This window comes from Oncorhynchus nerka, linkage group LG7 (assembly GCF_034236695.1).
Source record: "Oncorhynchus nerka isolate Pitt River linkage group LG7, Oner_Uvic_2.0, whole genome shotgun sequence".
NCBI classification, from domain to species: Eukaryota; Metazoa; Chordata; class Actinopteri; order Salmoniformes; family Salmonidae; genus Oncorhynchus; species Oncorhynchus nerka.
Genome location: NC_088402.1, coordinates 46,838,313 through 46,860,757, shown reverse-complemented (window position 1 = coordinate 46,860,757; position 22,445 = coordinate 46,838,313). Strand labels below are relative to the sequence as shown.

General features: G+C 42.2%; 1 long non-coding RNA gene across 1 annotated transcript in view; it reads right to left on the bottom strand.

Annotated features, from left to right (window-relative positions):
• Positions 1 to 356: 356 nt before the first annotated feature.
• LOC115131818 (uncharacterized) overlaps positions 357 to 22,445 on the bottom strand; it is a 25,117-nt gene continuing 3,028 nt past the window's right edge. The window contains exons 2-3 of the long non-coding RNA XR_003864008.2: positions 20,166 to 20,382; positions 357 to 1,137 (exon numbers count right to left, since the gene is read on the bottom strand). This is a non-coding gene — a long non-coding RNA (uncharacterized LOC115131818). The remainder of the gene's footprint in view (positions 1,138 to 20,165; positions 20,383 to 22,445) is intronic.

Sequence of the window (22,445 nt, the reverse complement as noted above, 5' to 3'; positions counted from 1 at the left end):
ACCTTGCCTACACTTAGCGACTTGTTTTTAAAATATATGCAAAATATATATACAAAAATGTCATTTTATTTGGAACAGCAAGCCAGACAAAATTAACTGCCAATTTATATAATGAATATGAATTCAGAGAACAGAAATGATTAAATATTGAAGCATTAGACCTCTCACTAAAGGCTTCAGTCATTCAAAACGTATACTTAAATCGGAACTGGTTCTCTAGCAGATTAGCAAGAAGGTCTCACCCCATGTTCAAGAATGGCCTTTTCCCCTTTATTCAGATTACAGCCTCTCACTTTCTGTTATTTGAAAATGAAATCATCCACAAAATATTGCTATTTCTAAAACAAGCCATAGAATGTTGGTTGCAATTTCAGTTTAATCCACCAGAAAAGACCGAACAAATATTACAACAAATATTATGGTTACAAGGATCGGACCCATTTTTTGTATTTCCGCCTAAAATAACATACCCAAATCTAACTGCCTGTAGCTCAGGACTTGAAACAAGGATATGCATATTCTTGATACCATTTGAAGGAAACACTTTGAAGTTGGTGGAAATGTGAAATGAATGCAGGAGAATATAACACATTAGATCTGGTAAAAGATAATACAAACAAAAATACATATTTCTTTTTTTTCATCATCATTTCATCATCATGAAATGGAAGAGAAAGGCCATACATTGAGATAGGAGTCTAGGTGTAAATTGAGATGTTGTCCACAAGCAAGCAGCAGTGTATGTGCAACGTTTCAGAATGACAGGAGTTTGCCAAATGTGCCTAATTGGTCAATTTATACATTTTCAAGGACATGACTAGAGAACAAACAAAAATGCCATGGTAATAAAAAATTCAAGTTTACACACTCCCAGGAATGTCATACATGATGGATAATTAGCTTCCCTACAAAAGCTAACCTGGAATGCTTTTCCAAAAGTCTTGAAGGAGTTCCCACATATGATGAGCACTTGTTGGCTGCTTTTCCTTCACTCTGGAGTCCAACTCATCCCAAACGATCTCAATTGGTTTGAGGTCGGGTGATTGTAGAGGCCAAGTCATCTGATGCAGCACTCCATCACTCTCCTTCTTGGTCAAATAGCCCTTACACAGCCTGGGGTTGGTTTGGGTCCTTGTCCTGTTGAAAAACAAATGATAGTCCCAGTAAGCAAAAACCAGATGGGATGGCTAATCGCTGCAGAATGCTGTGGTAGCCATTCTGGTTAAGTGTGCCTTGAATTCTAAATACATATTGACAGTGTCACCAGCAAAGCACCCCCACACCATAACACCTCCTGCTTCATGGTGGGAACCACACATGCAGAGATCATCCGTTCACCTACTCTGCGTCTCCAAAGACACAGCGGTTGGAACCAAAATCTCACATTTGTCTGTTACTTGAGCTCTGTGAAGCATTTATTTCAGCTGCAATTTCTGAGGCTGGTAACTTCTCCTTCACAGCAGAGGTAACTCTGGGTCTTCCATTCCTGTGGCCGTATCTCATGAGAGCCAGTTTCATCATGATGGTTTTTGCGACTGCACTTGAAGAAACTTTCAAAGGTTTTGAAATGTTCCATATTGACTAACATTCATGTCTTAAGGTAATGATGGACTGTAATTTCTCTTTACTTATTTGAGCTGTTCTTGCCATAATATGGACTTGATCTTTTACCAAATAGGGCTATCTTCTGTATACCTTGTCACAACACAACTGATTGGCTCAAACACATTAAGAGGGAAAGAAATTCAACAAATTAACTTTTTAGAAGGCACACCTGTTAATTGAAATGCATTCCAGGTGACTACCTCATGAAGCTGGTTGAGAGATTGCCAAGAGTGTGCAAAGCTGCCATCAAATATAAGTGTTATTTCATAGTTTTGATGTCTATTGTTCTACAATTTAGTACCTCAGACTGGGGCGACGGTTCACCTTCCAACAGTACAATGATCCTAAGCACACAGCCAAGACAACATAGGAGTGGCTTCAGGACAAGTCTCTGAATGTCTTTGAGGGGCCCAGCCAGAGCTCAGACTTGAACCCCATCAAACATCTCTGGGGAGACCTAAAAATAGCTGTTCAGCAACACACACCATCCAACCTGACAGAGCTTGAGAGGATCTATAGAGAAGAATGGGAGAAACTCCCCCAAAATAGTGTGCCAAGGTTTTATTTTATTATATATATATATATATATATATATACTACCTTTCAAAAGTTTGGGGTCACTTAGAAATGTCCTAGTTTTTGAAAGAAATTTAAAAAATTGTAAATTAAAATAACATCAAATTGATCAGAAATAAAGTGTAGACATTGTTAATGTTGTAAATGACTATTTAGATGGAAACGGAAGATTTTTTATGTAATATCTACATGAGTAGAGAGGCCCATTATCAGCAACCATCACTCCTGTGTTCCAATGGCACGTTGTGTTAGCTAATCCAAGTTTATACTTTTTAAAGGTTAATTGAACATTAGAAAACTCTTTTGCAATTATGTTATCACAGCTGAAAACTATTATGCTGCTTAAAGAAGCAATAGAACTGACCTTCTTTAGACTAGTATCTGGAGCATCAGCATTTGTGGGTTCGATTACAGGCTCAAAATGGCCAGAAACAAATACTTTTTTCTGAAACTCTTCAGTCTATTCTTGTTCTGAGAAATTAAGGCTATTCCATGCAAGAAATTGCCAAGAAACTGAAGATCTCGTACAACGCTGTGTACTACTCCCTTCACAGCAGACCACAGTCCCTGTGCCCAAGTACACTAAGGTAACCTGTCTAAATGACTACCAACCCGGACTCTCACATCTGTAGCCATGAAATGCTTTGAAAAGGTGGTCATGGCTCACATCAACACCATTATCCCAGAAACGCTAGATCCACTCTAATTTACATACTGCACCAACAGATCCACAGATGATGCAATCTCTATTGCATTCCACACTGCTCTTTCACACCTGGACAAAAGGAACACCTATGAGAGATTGCTATTCATTGACTAGAGCTCAGATTTCAACACCTTTATGCCCTCAAAGCTCATCACTAAGCTATGGACCCTGGGACTAAACACCCCCTTCTGCAACTGGATCCTGGACTTCCTGACAGGCCGCCACCAGGTGGTGAGGGTAGGTAACAACACATCGGCCACACTGATCCTCAACACGGGGGCCCATCAGGGGTGCATGCTCAGCCCCCCCGTTTTACATCTGTTTTACATCCTTTTTACATCTGCACCATCAAGCACATCCTGACGTGTTGCATCACTGCCTGGTATGGCAACTGCTCAGCCTCCGACCACAAGGCACTATAGAGGGTAGTGCGTACGGCCCAGTACATCATCGGGGCCAAGCTTCCGGCCATCCAGGACCTCTATACCATTCGGTGTCAGAGGAAGGCCCTAAAAATTGTCAAAGACTCCAGCCACCCTAATCATAGACTGTTTTCTCTGCTACCGCACGGCAAGCGGTACCGGAGTGCCATGTCTAGGTCCAAGAGGCATCTGAACAGCTTCTACCCCCAAGCCATAAGACTCCTGAACACCTAATCAAATGGCTACCCAGACTATTTGGATTGCCTCCCCCTTCTATGCTACTGCTACTCTCTGTTACTATCTATGCATAGTCACTTTAATAACTGTACATACATGTACATATTACCTCAATTACCTTGACACCTGTGCCCCCGCATGTTGACTCTGTACCGTTACCCCCCCCTGTATATTGCCCCGCTATTGTTATTTATTGCTGCTCTTTAATTATTTGCTATTCTTATCTCTTTTTTTTGTTTGTTTATTTTCTTAAAACTGCATTGTTGTATTCGGCACATGTGACAAATCAAATTTGATTTGATTTGATTATATAGACCAAGCAGACTACGGCGTGAGCCAGATGTTGCAAACAACTCTACCGAAGGACAAGACCAGAGAACGTGGGGATCATCCCCACGCTGAAATGGTTAAGAAATCTACAAACTAAAGACCAATTATTCAGTCTGCAGCTGTTTAAGTACTTTAGTCTGGTAAACGCAACTGATCGAACAACCGAATGATATGCCTGACGTATCCATTAGAACAAGCTACAACTACGAAAGACTTTGATCTCTGGTGGACAAACCAGAGACTTTCTGTCGACTGACTTTCCAGCAGACGGATCCAGCTATCACAGAGAGAGACAACAAAGGCATACACTCGTAAATATATAAATTGCAATTTATTTTCAAATGAGCGGCTGTGCATGTTCAAAGTATTAGCATTTCCATGAGTGTAGTGAACTATATGTACGTGGGTCTACTCTGAGTTTCCCGCTCTTGAACTGTCCCCACCCCTTTCCTTTGTCTACCAAGCAGTCTTTTCGGTTTAGCCCACTAGGGACTTTTCAGTGTATCATGTGAGTAACCAATGTATAACTATCATGTGTGTGTTTATGTAATTCTGTGATTGATTAGTTAGTTAATAAATAAATAAGCCAATTTGTATATCGCTGATTCATGATTTAATTTAGGGTTCGTGCATATATCCAAGGGTTTGCGACATTCAGGAATGAGACTGATGAGGTAATAATACATTAATAGATGACTGTAATCGATAAGATATGAAAATATCTGAAGAGTTCATTCGGGAAATAGAGACTCTTTAAACAGTTTCCCATGGTGCCCCTGACTTCCTAGTTAATTCAAGTTTACATGATTAGTTTAATCACGTAAGGAATAATTACACATAGAGAATTGGTTCGATAATATAACAGTCTTCACATTTAATGATGGTTCAAACAAACCCTTAAAGATGTATGAAACAGGAAAGACTGAGCTTGGTTGCTGCAGTCAGATGCACTGGAGTAAAAATAGACAGGGAGTGATGCATGGTGTACTATTGGCACCTACAATGCAATGATGTATTACATTTTCATAATGTTTTAATGTGTATTTTTTATATTTAATGATAAAAAAAGTTAACTTTGACGTGATGTTTTTAGGCCTGTTCAGTAAGGCAGAGAGTGGTGCCTGTTAGTGGGCGGGGGTGGGTGTGACGGATGTAAAGAATGAAGGGGCGGGTGTGTGGGGATGTTTGTGTGTTAGTTGGGGGGGGTAGCCTACTACTGGATACCATAATGGTCATAGGAACATAGCCTCAGTCTAGGCCAGTGTTATTCTGACCAGACGCTGGATGAAAGGAGAAAACTAAAACGTGGTTGAAAAGTAAAATAATTTCATATGCACTGCCTATCGATGTGCCAGCACTTTATGGCATATATAGGGATATGACCATGAGCCTAATGCAGACCTACAGACCTAATTATTTGTAAAAATAAAAAAATGTTTTTCTAAATAAGGACGTCTAAAGTGGCCTGCATGATATCTTTGTTGTGTCTGGGACCGCAGCAAAGACATTCACAACCTTGGAAAGCAAATCTATGGCACGATTCAAGATTTGATGTGATTTCAGCACATGCCTGTGGACAGTGCTTTCCACTAGATGTTGGAAAATTGCTGTATGGACTTGCTTCCATTCAGCCACAAGAACATTAGTGAGGATGGGCACTGATGTTGGGCGATTAGGCCTGTCTCGCAGTCGGCGTTCCAATTAACCCAAAGGTTTTCGATGGGGTTAGGGTTAGGGCTCTGCACGGGCCAGTAAAGTTCTTCCACACGGATCTCAACAAATCATTTCTCTATGGACCTCACTTTGTGCACGGGGGTAACCGAGGACAGATGATTTTTACTGGCTTCAGCACTCAGCAGTTACATTCTGTAAGCTTGTGTGGCCTATTGTTGTTTGCTAGACGTTTCCACTTCACAATAACAGCACTTACAGTTGACCGGGGCAGCTCTAGATGGGCAGAAATTTGACAAACTGACTTGAAAATTACAAGATTATGTTATGATGCTGTTTTTTTACCGAAAGGTTGTTTTCATGCGATAGAGTAGGGTTCTTAGGACTCTCTCTTCATTCTGAGTGAACTGAGGGGATTCTTTTGAAGCTTGGGTTGGCAACTGATTAAGTGATGGCTTGGTGCTAAAAAACTTTACAGCCAATTTCCATTCTATGATTAGGGGTGCTTGTGAGACATATGTCTCCGGTCTGACTGAGCCTGCATTCATAGATAAGATGTGGTGTGTGTGTGACTCGAGATAGAGATAGTAGCCTGAATGAATAGGACAAACATTTCATTGTTTATTCTCATCCTTGCTTCTGGGAAATAACACCAGAGGCAGATGACCACAGGATGAACCCAAAGTGGCTTATGGTGCCCCAGCCTTGTCTCGTTGCGTGACTATCATTAAATGTGAAGACTGTTATATTATCAAATCAATTCTCTATCTGTAATTATTCCTTACGTGACTATACTAATCATGTAAACTTTAATTAACTAGGAAGTCAGGGCACCACAGGAAAATATTTAAAGACTATTTCCCGAATGAACTCTTCAGATATTTTCATATCTTGTCGATTACAGTCTTCTATTAATGCATTATTACCCCATCAGTCTCATTCCTGAATGTCGCAAACCCTTACATAAATCATCAATCAGCAATATACAAATTGGCTTAATTATTTATTTGTATTATTAGTTTGCTGACGCTGTTCTTGTCTCATTCCATGTCTGTTCTTTATTAAATGCTTGACTCCCCGTACCTGCTTCGTCTCTCCAGCGTCATTCCATGTGACAGAATACAGAAGACCATCACACAAAGCATCGGGGAGTACTGGTGTTCCGGTTGGTATGGTGGCATCGGCTCTGGGTCGCCGCCGATGGAACCGGGGGTGCCTAAGCCAAGCCCGTCGGGCTTTCACGCCCTGGCTGGCTTAAGAGGTTTCCTTGCCTCAGTTGGCTCGGCGGCTTCCCATCCCACGTCACTCTCCACCGGATCATCGGGCTCCCTCGCTGCAGTAGGATCGACAGGCGTCTTGACTCAGTTGGATTGTCTGGCTTCCATGCCTCAGCCGGCTCGCCAGGCTCTCACACTCCTGCCGGTTCGTTGGGCTCCCACGCCCCAACCGGCTTGCCCAGCACCCATGTCTCGGCTGGTTCACCCAGGTGGAACGCCGGGTGGCACCCAAAGAGGGGGGGTGCTGTCACGTCTGCTCCTGCTACCCCCCCGGTGCTTGAGGGCACCAGGCTGCCCTGCATCACACACTCCTTCCATCCATTATGCACGCCTGCCTTCCCTCATCACGTGCATCAGCGATATTGGACTCACCTGGACTCACTCATCTGTTTATTTCCTCCCCTATATTTGTCAGTTCTCTTGCTCTGTTCCCCGCTACTGTATTGATTGTCTTTTGTTTGTGTTACCTGTTTGCTGACGCTGTTCCTGTCTAATTCCATGTCCGTTCTTTATTAAATGTTTGACTCCCCGTACCTGCTTCGTCTCTCCAGCGTCATTCCATGTGACATAAAGTAGGGTTCTTAGAACTCTTTCTTTTCATTCTGAGTGAACTGAGAGGAGTCTTTTGAAGTTTGAGTTGGCAACTGATTAAGTGATGGCTTGGTGATAAAATATTTTATAGCCACATTCCATTCTATGATTAGTGGTGCATGTGAGACATATGTCTCCGGTCTGACTGAGCCTGCATTCATAGATAAGATGTGAGTGTGTGACTCAAGATAGAGATAGTAGCCTGAAGGACTAGAACAAAGTGGCTTATGGTGCCCAAGCTATGTGTCGAAGCGTGACTATCATTAAATGTGAAGGCTATTATATTTTCAAATCAATTCTCTATGTGTAATTATCCCTTACGTGATTAAACTAATCATGTAAACTTTAATTAACTAGGAAGTTGGGGCACCACGGGAACATTGTAGGAGTCTTTATACTCATGAGTAAACATTCCATAACTGCAGGTGGCAGTAAATCTGCAACATTTTGATTTATACCTTTAAAACAACACACTGCAGGTTTGCTTTCCATCTCATAGTAGTAGTAGAAGAAGAAAATTGACTACTTCAAAATTAAGATGCCTCAAGAGCATGCTGCCCGTAATAGAGAGCATGAGCATGCTGACCCCACAAGAGCATGCTGACCCCATAATGGGACAGACAGATACAATGGAGCGATGTCTATCTAAGTCTATGGGTGGACTGCAAAGCACCTTTACTACATGGCAAAAACTATTTTGGGTAAATTTTGTGTTCACTTGCGTTTACCCTCCACTAAATTTACTCAAACCTACAGACACAATAAGATGCTTACAATGGTAATGAAAAAAGGTACAATAATGTAGAAGCTGGCCTTTTTAATAATTGGGATATTCTGATGGTAATAATAGCTAATGAATGACTCGATAAATAATGATGAAGAAGATCCTCATCTATTCTTCCTAAATAGAGGTTAAATGAAAGGTTCATCCATTTTGATTGTTATATTGTTTTTGTGCATCTCTGAGCGATGTTCTATCAATTCCTGGGGTCATTTTATATATTTTTTAAATATTTTTTATTTATTTCACCTTTATTTAACCAGGTAGGCTAGTTGAGAACAAGTTCTCATTTGCAACTGCGACATGGCCAAGATAAAGCATAGCAGTGTCAACAGACAACACAGAGTTACACATGGAGTAAACAATTAACAAGTCAATAACACAGTAGAAAAAAAGAGAGTCTATATATATTGTGTGCAAAAGGAATGAGGAGGTAGGCGATTAATTACAATTTTGCAGATTAACACTGGAGTGATAAATGATCAGATGGTCATGTGCAGGTAGAGATATTGGTGTGCAAAAGAGCAGAAAAGTAAACAAATAAAAACAGTATGGGGATGAGGTAGGTAAGATTGGGTGGGCTATTTACCGATAGACTATGTACAGCTGCAGCGATCAGTTAGCTGCTCAGATAGCAGATGTTTGAAGTTGGTGAGGGAGATAAAAGTCTCCAACTTCAGCGATTTTTGCAATTCGTTCCAGTCACAGGCAGCAGAGAACTGGAACAAAAGGCGGCCAAATGAGGTGTTGGCTTTAGGGATGATCAGTGAGATACACCTGCTGGAGCGCGTGCTACGGGTGTGTGTTGCCATCGTGACCAGTGAACTGAGATAAGGCGGAGCTTTACCTAGCATGGACTTGTAGATGACCTGGAGCCAGTGGGTCTGGCGACAAATATGTAGCGAGGGCCAGCCGACTAGAGCATACAGGTCGCAGTGGTGGGTGGTATAAGGTGCTTTAGTGACAAAACGGATGGCACTATGATAAACTGCATCCAGTTTGCTGAGTAGAGTGTTGGAAGCTATTTTGTAGATGACATCGCCGAAGTCGAGGATCGGTAGGATAGTCCGTTTTACTAGGGTGTTGAGTGAAGGAGGCTTTGTTGCAGAATAGAAAGCTGACTCTAGATTTGATTTTCGATTGGAGATGTTTGATATGAGTCTGGAAGGAGAGTTTACAGTCTAGCCAGACACCTAGGTACTTATAGATGTCCACATATTCAAGGTCGGAACCATCCAGGGTGGTGATGCTAGTCGGGCGTGCGGGTGCAGGCAGCAAACGGTTGAAAAGCATGCATTTGGTTTTACTAGCGTTTAAGAGCAGTTGGAGGCCACGGAAGGAGTGTTGTATGGCATTGAAGCTCGTTTGGAGGTTAGATAGCACAGTGTCCAAGGACGGGCCGGAAGTATACAGAATGGTGTCGTCTGCGTAGAGGTGGATCAGGGAATTGCCCGCAGCAAGAGCAACATAATTGATATATACAGAGAAAAGAGTTGGCCCAAGAATTGAACCCTGTGGCACCCCCATAGAGACTGCCAGAGGACCGGACAGCATGCCCTCCGATTTGACACACTCAACTCTGTCTGCAAAGTAGTTGGTGAACCAGGCAAGGCAGTCATCAGAAAAACCGAGGCTACTGAGTCTGCCGATAAGAATATGGTGATTGACAGAGTCGAAAGCCTTGGCAAGGTCGATGAAGACGGCTGCACAGTACTGTCTTTTATCGATGGCGGTTATGATATCGTTTAGTACCTTGAGCGTGGCTGAGGTGCACCCGTGACCGGCTCGGAAACCAGATTGCACAGCGGAGAAGGTACGGTGGGATTCGAGATGGTCAGTGACCTGTTTGTTGACTTGGCTTTCGAAGACCTTAGATAGGCAGGGCAGGATGGATATAGGTCTGTAACAGTTTGGGTCCAGGGTGTCTCCCCTTTGAAGAGGGGGATGACTGCGGCAGCTTTCCAATCCTTGGGGATTTCAGACAATATGAAAGAGAGGTTGAACAGGCTGGTAATAGGGGTTGCGACAATGGCGGCGGATAGTTTCAGAAATAGAGGGTCCAGATTGTCAAGCCCAGCTGATTTGTACAGGTCCAGGTTTTGCAGCTCTTTCAGAACATCTGCTATCTGGATTTGGGTAAAGGAGAACCTGGAGAGAATTGGGCGAGTAGCTGCGGGGGGGGGGGGGGTGGAGCTATTGGCCGAGGTTGGAGTAGCCAGGCGGAAGGCATGGCCAGCCGTTGAGAAATGCTTGTTGAAGTTTTCGATAATCATGGATTTATCGGTGGTGACCGTGTTACCTAGCCTCAGTGCAGTGGGCAGCTGGGAGGAGGTACTCTTGTTCTCCATGGACTTCACAGTGTCCCAGAACTTTTTGGAGTTGGAGCTACAGGATGCAAATTTCTGCCTGAAGAGGCTGGCCTTAGCTTTCCTGACTGACTGCCTGCGTGTATTGGTTCCTGACTTCGCTGAACAGTTGCATATCGCGGGGACTATTCGATGCTATTGCAGTCCGCCACAGGATGTTTTTGTGCTGGTCGAGGGCAGTCAGGTCTGGAGTGAACCAAGGGCTATATCTGTTCTTAGTTCTGCATTTTCTGAACGGAGCATGCTTATCTAAAATGGTGAGGAAGTTACTTTTAAAGAATGACCAGGCATCCTCAACTGACGGGATGAGGTCAATGTCCTTCCAGGATACCCGGGCCACGTCGATTAGAAAGGCCTGCTCACAGAAGTGTTTTAGGGAGCGTTTGACAGTGATGAGGGGTGGTCGTTTGACTGCGGATCCGTAGCGGATACAGGCAATGAGGCAGTGATCGCTGAGATCCTGGTTGAAGATAGCAGAGGTGTATTTGGAGGGCCAGTTGGTCAGGATGACGTCTATGAGGATGCCCTTGTTTACAGATTTAGGGTGGTACCTGGTGGGTTCCTTGATGATTTGTGTGAGATTGAGGGCATCTAGCTTAGATTGTAGGACTGCCGGGGTGTTAAGCATATCCCAGTTTAGGTCACCTAACAGAACAAACTCTGAAGCTAGATGGGGGGCGATCAATTCACAAATGGTGTCCAGGGCACAGCTGGGAGCTGAGGGGGGTCGGTAGCAGGCGGCAACAGTGAGAGACTTATTTCTGGAGAGAGTCATTTTTTAAATTAGTAGTTCGAACTGTTTGGGTATGGACCTGGAAAGTAAGCCTGCAAAGTAGGGTCAATCTCTGCAGTAGACTGCAACTCCTCCCCCTTTGGCAGTTCTATCTTGACGCAAAATGTTATAGTTGGATATGGAAATCTCAGAATTTTTGGTGGCCTTCCTGAGCCAGGATTCAGACATGGCAAGGACTTCAGGGTTAGTAGAGTGTGCTAAAGCAGTTGATAAAACACATTTAGGGAGGAGGCTTCTGATGTTGACATGCATGAAACCAAGACTTTTTCGATCACAGAAGTCAACAAATGAGGGTGCCTGGGGACATGCAGGGCCTGGGTTTACCTCCACATCACCCGCGGAACAGAGGAGGAGTAGTATGAGGGTGCGGCTAAAGGCTATCAAAACTGGTCGCCAAGAGCGTTTGGGACAAAGAATAAAAGGAGCAGATTTCTGGGCATGGTAGAATATATTCAGGGCATAATGCACAGACAGGGGTATGGTGGGGTGCGGGTACAGCGGAGGTAAGCCCAGGCACTGGGTGATGATAAGAGAGGTTGTATCTCTGGACATGCTGGTTGTAATGGGTGAGGTCACCGCATGTGTGGGAGGTGGGACAAAGGAGGTATCAGGGGTATGAAGAGTGGAACTAGGGGCTCCATTGTAAACTAAAACAGTGATAACTAACCTGAACAACAGTATACAAGGCATATTGACATTTGAGAGAGACATACAGCGAGGCATACAGTAATCACAGGTGTTCGCGCTCCAGCAGGTGTATCTCACTGATCATCCCTAAAGCCAACACCTCATTTGGCCGCCTTACGTTCCAGTTCTCTGCTGCCTGTGACTGGAACGAATTGCAAAAATTGCTGAAGTTGGAGACTTTTATTTCCCTCACCAACTTCAAACATCTGCTATCTGAGCAGCTAACTGATCGCTGCAGCTGTACATAGTCTATCGGTAAATAGCCCACCCATTTTTACCTACCTCATCCCCATACTATTTTTATTTATTTACTTTTCTGCTCTTTTGCACACCAATATCTCTACCTGTACATGACCATCTGATCATTTATCACTCCAGTGTTAATCTGCAAAATTGTAATTATTCGCCTACCTCATGCCTTTTGCACACAATGTATATAGACAATGTATATAGACTCCCCTTTTTTTTCCTACTGTGTTATTGACTTGTTAATTGTTTACTCCATGTGTAACTCTGTGTTGTCTGTTCACACTGCTATGCTTTATCTTGGCCAGGTCGCAGTTGCAAACGAGAACTTGTTCTCAACTAGCCTACCTGGTTAAATAAAGGTGAATTTTTTTTTTTTTAAATGGTTCCCAATCAGAGACAATGACTAACACCTGCCTCTGATTGAGAACCATATCAGGCCAAACATAGAAATAGACAAACCAGACACATAACATAGAATGCCCACCCAGCTCACGTCCTGACCAACACTAAAACAAGGAAAACACACACGAACGATGGTCAGAAAGTGACAGTTTTGTTATTATTATTATCGTATATCATTGTTATTATTGTAGCCCTATTTATTATCTTATCCAGTTATTAAAGTATGCAAAATGTGTTTTGTTTCATTCTGTTGAGACATTTTTGTTGGCTAAATTAAGTTCAATCGTATTTAATTTAAGATAGGTCATAAGTAGGACTTTTGTAAAGTAAATATTATTAGCCTATTGATATAATTTGGTGGGTATGGTAGGCACTAGCATTTTCTTTGTCACTTTCTTTGGCCAAATTAAGTTCCAAATGTAATGTTGTGTTTGCTGCGACATAACATCATGCTTGTATTTTCCATAAAAACAATGGCTTAATGTAATTTTGATATTACCCTCATAAAGTTTAGAAATGACACCAGTCTCAACGTTAAAAGAGAATGGGCGACTCTGGGATGCTGACCTTCTAGGCAGAGTTGCAAAGAAAAAGCCATATCTCAGACTGGCCAATAAAAAATAAAAGTTTAAAGATGCGCAAAAGAACACAGACAGGCCAGCCTCCCGGTGTCGCCTCTTCACTGTTGACGTTGAGATTGTTGGGCACTATTTAATAAAGCTGCCAGTTGAGGTCCTCTTGCTCAGTTGTGCACCGGGGTCTCCCAATCCTCTTTCTGGCCATTTTGCGCTGTTCTGTGAAGGGAATTAGTACACCGTGTTGTATGAGATCTTCAGTTTCTTGGCAATTTCTCGCATGAAATAGCCTTCATTTCTCAGAACAAGAATAGACTGACGAGTTTCAGAAGAAGGTTTTTTGTTTCTGGACATTTTGAGCTTTTAATTGAACCAACAAATGCTGGTGCTCCAGATACTCAACTAGTCTAAAGAAGGCCGCCAGTTTTATTGCTTCTTTAATTAGCTAACATAATTGCAAAAGGGTTTTCTAATGATCAATTAGCCTTTTAAAATGATCAACTTTGATTAGCTAACACAACGTGCTATTGGAACACAGGAGTGATGGTTGCTGATGATGGGCCTCTGTACGTCTATGTAGATATTCCATTAAAATCAGCCGTTCCCAGCTACAATAGTCATTTACAACATTAACAATGTCTACACTGTATTTCTGATCATAATTTAATGAACAAAAATGTGCTTTATTTAAAAAAAGGACATTTCTAAGTGACCCCAAACTTTTGAACGATAGTGTATATAATTGAGTTAATAAAGCCGCATACGAATATGGTCTCTTTTTTGTTTTCTTGAGTAAGGCAGCTCCAAAATGTAATTGTTTCAGCCTAGCTCAGTGCTATCTGTGGTGGTGGTGGGGCATGCCAAGAGGAAATACTGAGCGTTGCGCTGTGATTGGCTCAGTGTTCTGTCACTCATGGGGACACTACATCGAAAATTCTAGCCCCTTTGGTGCTGCCATAGAGTTATATTCGAAGTGCCCATCCAAGAAGGCTCAAGGTCATTGGCCACAGATAAAATTACGTCAAATCACATTATATCTACAGTAGCTTTGATCATGTCAACATCATACTTTCAAAATCTTAGCTAGCAGTCATCATCATGAATCAGGTCGACAGTCTACTGTCAAATCCTTTTTAATCCTTTTCATATAAAGAGAAATTATAGATAAAACGTATCGGTGTTCATCGGTCATTAGACATAAACATTACAAGTTGGAAATAGCTAATTCAACAATGAGTGTTTTGGAAGGAATCAGTGGCTAACTACAAGCATTGCAAAGCAATCATTAGCCTGCTATTCAGTGGAGTGGCTGTTGCTGTAGCTGTGTGGTTCCAAGCATAAGATTAAGGATCTCTTTTTCTAGTTTAAAATGATAAACATTTAACATTGGCCATGCTGTCAATTAAGCATGATTTGTGCCGCGCTCAAAACAACTGTTAACTCGGAACTGCAAAATCTGACTTTAGTGAGTTCAAGACAACTGGGAACTCGGGAAAATACATTTTGAACATTCATCCAACTCGGAATTATAAATTGGGAACTCGGGCCTCTTTCTAGAGCTATGACCTTAAGATCATCACCTTTTTTTTGTTGAGTTCCCAGTTGTCTTGAAAGCAGAGAATGATGACAAAGTCTGATGACAATATTTGGTCACAAAGGAACTGTTCAAGTGAACACAGCACAACAAGGTAAGTCCTAAAATGTCTTGTATGCTGCTGAATAAATTATGTAATATGCCAGGGAGATATGTATACTGTAGCTAAGAAAGTAATACTAAGTGTATTTTGTGTAGTAAGCTGTTAGTAGTCCATGTGCCTCACCCTAATAATTTGGTCTATTTTCACCTCTTAATTTTACCTACTGTTCTGACTTGGTGGTGCACATGTAGCCTATAACCTGTTTTTGAGAAATGTAATCATTGAATATTGTAAGAGCTTTCATTGTCTGCTTATATGCCCCCATTTATCCTACGGTTCTGACTGTAAGAACGGCCCATGTTCTGAATTCTGTCGCTGTACATTTCAAAAGTGCTGAACAAATAGTTATATTGACTACGTCCATCCTAGCTCGCTCATTCATGTCTTAATAAAAATTACGGATTGCCTCTTATCGTCCCCTTATGCCATAGTTTGTGCATCTCAATTGTCAGTAGAAACCACAATTGTTTAAGCAAGTCAGCCATGTCAGCTATGTTTTTTTAAAGGCAGTAAATGAGGTTGGTTAAGAGCAGGGAATAGATGTGTCACGCCCTGACCTAGAGAGTGTAAATGTAAGTGTAAATGTAAAAAGATATAAATGTAAGTCAGTCAGGATGGGAAGGAAGAAGATTTGACCGTCTTGTGGTAGTAACATTCAACTACCACAACAACTTCATCAAATAGGCCTACACATTTCATTTACCATGGAATGAGCCTTGCGTAAATAAATAAAGTATGTGTGTGTACAGTGCATTCGGAACGTATTCAGACCACTTGACTTGGATTCGGGGTAAACTTTGAACATATAAAGGAGTGTAAGAGACTGGTTTTTACATCAGAAGTTAATGGTTCTCTGTAGAAAGACAGATGACTTTGGAATCTGTTAGGTGGATGGGAGGAAGTCACAGGATTGCTATATGGGAAGTGGATGGACATCTGTGGATTAAGCGAAGGAGGGGTTGAGGTCAGGTCAGATCCCCAGAAGGGAGAAATTATGGTTTATTATCCTATTATCCTCTTCCTGTCGAACCATAAGATGTAAGGATTGGAGAGAAGGAGGAGTGTCTAAAGTGGAGTATATATACTTGTAATGATGGGAACATGCCTTCGTCTGAATACAGCTATGTCGACACTTGGTTAAGCTTCTCTAGTGTCCGTGAGTTATTTACTCTGAAAAATTAGAACAACTTTTTGCACATTTTATTACAAAATGACAAAGCAAAAATGCATTAAAAATAAAATACAGAAATACCTAATTTACATAAGTATTCAGACACTTTGTCATGAGACTCGAAATTGAGCTCAAGTGCATCCTGTTTCCATAGATCATCCTTGAAATGTCCACCTGTGGTAAATTCAATTGATTGGACATGATTTGGAAAGGCACATACCTTTCTATACAAGGTCCCACAGTTGACAGTGCATATCAGAGCAAAAACCAAGCCATGAGGTCGAAGGAATTGTCCGTAGAGCGCTGAGACAGGATTGTGTCAAGGCACAGATCTGGGGAAAGATACCAAAAAATGTCTGCAGCATTAAAGGTCCCCAAGAACACAGTGTCCCCCATAATTCTTAAATTGAAGAAGTTTGGGCCCACCAAGATTCTTCCTAGAGCTGGCCATCTGGCTAAACTGAGTATTCGAGGTAGAAGGGCCTTGGTCAGGGAGGTGACAAAGAACCCAACGGTCACGCTGAAAGAGCTCCAGAGTGCCTCTGTGGAGATGGGAGCACCTTCTAGAAGGAGACCCATCTCTGCAGCACTCCACCAATCAGGCATTTATGGTAGTGGTCAAATGAAGTCACTCCTCAGTAAAAGGCACATAACACCCCGCTTGCCAAAAGGCACCCAAAGGACTCCCAGACCATGATTAAAACTTGTTGTGGATAGGGGGCAGTATTTTCACTTTGGATGAATTGCGTGCCCATAGTGAACTGCATCAAACTCTGTCCTAGATTGCTAATATATGGATATTATTATTACTATTGGATAGAAAACACTCTGAAGTTTCTAAAACTGTTTGAATTATGTCTGTGAGTATAACAGAACTCATAGGGCAGGCAATCTTCCAAACAAGTTTTGAAATTCTGAAAGTTGGGGCAACTTTGACGTCATCGCCCCCTTCCTTCCCAACAAGTTATGGATCTGGAAACACTTCCTCAGCCTTCCACTAGATGTCCTCGTTCAGTAGAAAGTGTAATGGAGCATTTGCTGTGAACTTTGACCTAATGGGAGGGAAAATAGTCTGTGTCGCAACAGAATGCCATTAGGCTGTGGCGCATTTCTCTGTGAGTGCTACGGCTGTTCCAATCAGCCCCAGATGAAAACGAATGATCCGGTTGGAACGTTATTGGATATATATGATTATAACATCCTGAGATTGATTTTGTACTTATTTTGACCAGTTTATTCGACCTGGAATATATCTTTTGGAAGTTTTCATGCAAGTTATCTTGGACCAGCAGTCAGTTTTTGGGCACGTGAGCTGAAAGTGATAGCAAATGCAGCTACTTGGACACTAGTATTGGACATTATGGAACAAAACAATGATTTATTGTGGAACTAGGACTCCTTGCACTACATTCTGATGAAAGATCATCAAAGGTAAGGGAATATTTATGTTGTAATTTTGTATTTCTGTTGACTCCAACATGGCGGAGAAATATTGTTACGCCTGAGCGCCGTCTCAGATTATTGCAATGTGAGGCTTTAATGTTTTTAAAAAATCTGACACATCGGTTGCATTAAGAACCAGTGTATCTTTAATTATATGTAGAACATGTATCTTTAGTCAAAGTTTATGATGAGTATTTCTGTTATCTGGCGGAGATTTCTATAATTCCTCCGGATATGTTGGAGGAATTTCTGAACATGGCGTCTGTCACGCCCTGGTCTTAGTATTCTGTGTTCTCTTTTTATTATTTTGGTTAGGCCAGGGTGTGACATGGGTGATTTATGTGGTTTGTTTTGTCTAGGGGTTTTGTAGTTTATGGGATTGTGTTTAGTTAAGTAGTCTAGGAAAGTCTATGGTTGCCTAGAGTGGTTCTCAATCAGAGGCAGGTGTTTATCATTGTCTCTGATTGGGAACCATATTTAGGCAGCCATATTCTTTGGGTATTTCGTGGGTGATTGTTCCTGTCTCTGTGTTTTGCACCAGTTAGGACTGTTTTCGGTTTTCCACGTTTTCTTGTTTTGTATAAGTATATTGTTCACGTTATCATCTTTATTAAAGATGTTTATAAATAACCTTCAATGCCATACAACACTCCTTCCGTGGCCTCCAACTGCTCTTAAACGCTAGTAAAACCAAATGCATGCTTTTCAACCGTTCGCTGCCTGCACCCGCACGCCTGACCAGCATCAACACCCTGGATGGTTCCGACCTTGAATATGTGGACATCTATAAGTACCTAGGTGTCTGGCTAGACTGTAAACTCTCCTTCCAGACTCATATCAAACATCTCTAATCGAAAATCAAATCAAGAGTCGGCTTTCTATTCCGCAACAAAGCCTCCTTCACTCACGCCGCCAAACTTACCCTAGTAAAACTGACTATCCTACCGATCCTCGACTTTGGCGATGTCCTCTACAAAATAGCTTCCAACACTCTACTCAGCAAACTGGATGCAGTTTATCACAGTGCCATCCGTTTTGTCACTAAAGCACCTTATACCACCCACCACTGCGACTTGTATGATCTAGTCGGCTGGCCCTCGCTACATATTCGTCACCAGACCCACTGCCTCCAGGTCATCTACAAGTCCATGCTAGGTAAAGCTCCGCCTTATCTCAGTTCACTGGTCACGATGGCAACACCCATCCGTAGCACGCGCTCCAGCAGGTGTATCTCACTGATCATCCCTAAAGCCAACACCTCATTTGGCCGCTTTTCGTTCCAGTACTCTGCTGCCTGTGACTGGAACGAATTGCAAAAATCGCTGAAGTTGTAGACTTTTATCTCCCTCACCAACTTCAAACATCTGCTATCTGAGCAGCTAACTGATCGCTGCAGCTGTACATAGTCTATTGGTAAATAGCCCACCCATTTTTCTTTTGCACACCAATATCTCTACCTGTACATGACCATCTGATCATTTATCACTCCAGTGTTAATCTGCAAAATTGTAATTATTCGCCTACCTCCTCATGCCTTTTGCACACAATGTATATAGACTCCCCTTTTTTTCTACTGTGTTATTGACTTGTTAATTGTTTACTCCATGTGTAACTCTGTGTTGTCTGTTCACACTGCTATGCTTTATCTTGGCCAGGTCGCAGTTGCAAATGAGAACCTGTTCTCAACTAGCCTACCTGGTTAAATAAAGGTGAAATTAAAAAAATAAAATTAAAAAACCACGCTGCGTTTTGGTCCACCTCTCTTTCACCAGAAGAAAACCGTAACAGCGTCAATGTAAACCGGGATTTGTGGATATAAAAATGCATATTATCGAACAAAACATAAATGTACTGTGTAACATGTCATATGACTGTCATCTGATGAAGATTTTCAAGAGGTTAGTGATTGATTTTATTTCTAATCCTGCTTTTGTGATTTTATCTTTGGCTGTAGGGATGTTTTTCAGCGGCAGGGACTGTTCAGGATCGAGGGAAAGATGAATGGAGCAAAGTACAGAGCGATCCTTGATGAAAACCTGCTCCAGAGCGTTCAAGATCTCAGACTGGGGTGAAGGTTCACCTTCCAACTGGACAAGACCATAAGCACACAGCCAAGACAACACAGGAGTGGCTTCGGGACAAGTCTCTGATTGTCCTTGAATGGCCCAGCCAGAGCATGAACCTGATCAAACATCTCTGGAGAGACCTGAAAATAGCTGTGTAGCGACGCTCCCCTTCCAACCAGACAGAGCAAAGTATTGAGTAAAGGGTCTGAATACTTATGTAAATGTGACATTTAAATATTTCATATTTAATAAATTAGCAAAAAAAATAAAACTGTTTTTGCTTTGTCATTATGGGGAATTGTGTGTAACTTGACGAGGGAAAAAAACAATTTAATCCCTTTAGAATATGGTTGTAACATAACAAAATGTGGAAAAAAGTCAAGGGGTCTGAATACTTTCTGAATGCACTGTATGTGTGTTTGGGGAGGGGATGTTAAGCCTGCTTGTTATAGTACTGTGCCACGTTCGTGTGTGTGTCTCTCTCTCTCTCTCTGTTATTCCCCCTTCATCCATTACTCACCTGTTCCTGAGTCTGTTGCTGAGGCTGCCTCCAACCAGCGTCTGTTGGGAGGGCAGAGCAAAGCGTTTTAGCTGCTATCTACTCCGGACCCCGGGCATGGACAGGCACCTCAACACCCACAGCCACTCCTCCACTGCAGGCTCCTCCTGCCTCTGCCTCTCTGCCTAGATCAGCACCCAGAGACCACCTCACAGGCCAGCCCAAAGCAGCCAGGCCACTGGGGAAATAAGAACAGAAGACAACATCGTCAATACAACAATAACAACAGGCCACTGCAGAGACGGACAGAGAAGAAGTCAGTAAAGGACAGGGTAATGTTTAGAAGGCACAACACGTAATAATATAATCTGAACTTGTGCAATATCAAATGCTTTTTTTGTTTTGTTTTTTGGAAACAGGTTTTATTATGTTGTGTGCTCTAATGAATACAACCCAGCTTCAATAAAGAGCATAAATAAAGAACTGCATCAACAGGTTTGAGTTCAGATGGATGACAATGCACACGTTGAAGATAGTAGTAGGTCTAATTTAATGAATAGAGATGATGTGAATACTTGCTAGACCTGCCTGGCAGAAACACACATAATATAATATCTAGACAATGAATTTATATCTGAACTTTCGACAATGTTATCTATTGAACACAGCCTGGGCACACACACTTTACAATGGCAGAGAGAGAGGTGAGCGACTACACCTAGATAGAACAAGATAACCAAACCAGGCTATCCCAATCCTTTGGTGTGTGTGTTTGTGTGAATGTATGGACAATGGAGGAGGTACAGTGCCTTGCAAAAGTACTCACCCCCCTTGGCATTTTTCCTATTTTGTTACATTTCAGCCTGTAATTTAAGTGGATTTTCATTTGAATTTCATGTAATGGACATACACAAAATAGTCTATATTGGTGAAATGAAATGTAAAAAATAACTTCAGTTCCCCCAAAAAAACTGAAAAATTATGCGTGCAAATGTATTCACCCCTTTGCTATGAAGCCCCTAAATAAGATCTGGTGCAACCAATTACCTTCAGAAGTCACATAATTAGTTAAATAAAGTCCACCTGTGTGCAATCTAAGTGTCACATGATCTGTCACATGATCTCAGTATATATATACACCTGTTCTGAAAGTTCAGAGAGTCTGCAACACCACCAAGCAAGGGGCACCACCAAGTAAGCGGCACCACCAAGTAAGCGGCACCACCAAGTAAGCGGCACCACCAAGTAAGCGGCACCACCAAGTAAGCGGCACTACCAAGTAAGCGGCACTATGAAGACAAATGAGCTCTCAAAACCGGTCAGGGACGAAGTTGTGGAGAAGTACAGATCAGAGTTGGGTTATATTAAAACATCCGAAACTTTGAACATCCCACAGAGTACCATTAAATCCATTATTAAAAAAATGGAAAGAATATGGCACCACAACAAACCTGTCAAGAGAGGGCCGCCCACCAAAACTCACAGACCAGGCAAGGAGGGCATTAATCAGAGAGGTAACAAAGAGACCATAGATAACCCTGAAGGTGCTGCAAAGCTCCACAGCGGAGACTGGAGTATCTGTCCATAGGAGCACTTTAAGCTGTACACTCCAAGGAGCTGGGCTTTACAGAAGAGTGGCCAGAAAAAAAGCCATTGCTTAAAGAAAAAAATAAGCAAACGCGTTTGGTGTTAGCCAAAAGGCATATGGGAGACTCCCCAAACATATGGAAGAAGGTACTCTGGTCAAATGAGACTAAAATTGAGCTTTTTGGCCATCAAGGAAAACGCTATGTGTTGCGCAAACCCAACACCCCTCATCACTCCGAGAATACCATCCCCAGCATCATGCTGTGGGGATGTTTTTCATCGGCAGGGACTGGGAAACTGGTCAGAATTGAATGATGGATGGCGCTAAATACAGAGAAATTCTTGAGGGAAACCTGTTTCAGTCTTCCAGAGATTTGAGACTGGGATGGAGGTTCACCTTCCAGCAGGACAATGACATACTGCTAAAGCAACACTTGAGTGGTTTAAGGGGAAACATTTAAATGTCTTGGAATGGCCTAGTCAAAGCCCAGATATCAATCCAATTGAGAATCTGTGGTATGACTTAAATATTGCTGTACACCAGCGGAACCCAACCTACTTGAAGGAGCTGGAGCAGTTTTGCCTTGAAGAATGGGCAAAAATCCCAGAGACATACCCCAAGAGACTTGCAGCTGTAATTGCTGCTAAAGGTGGCTCTACAACGTATTGACTTTTGGGTGGTGAATAGTTATGCACGCTCAAGTTCTCAGTTTT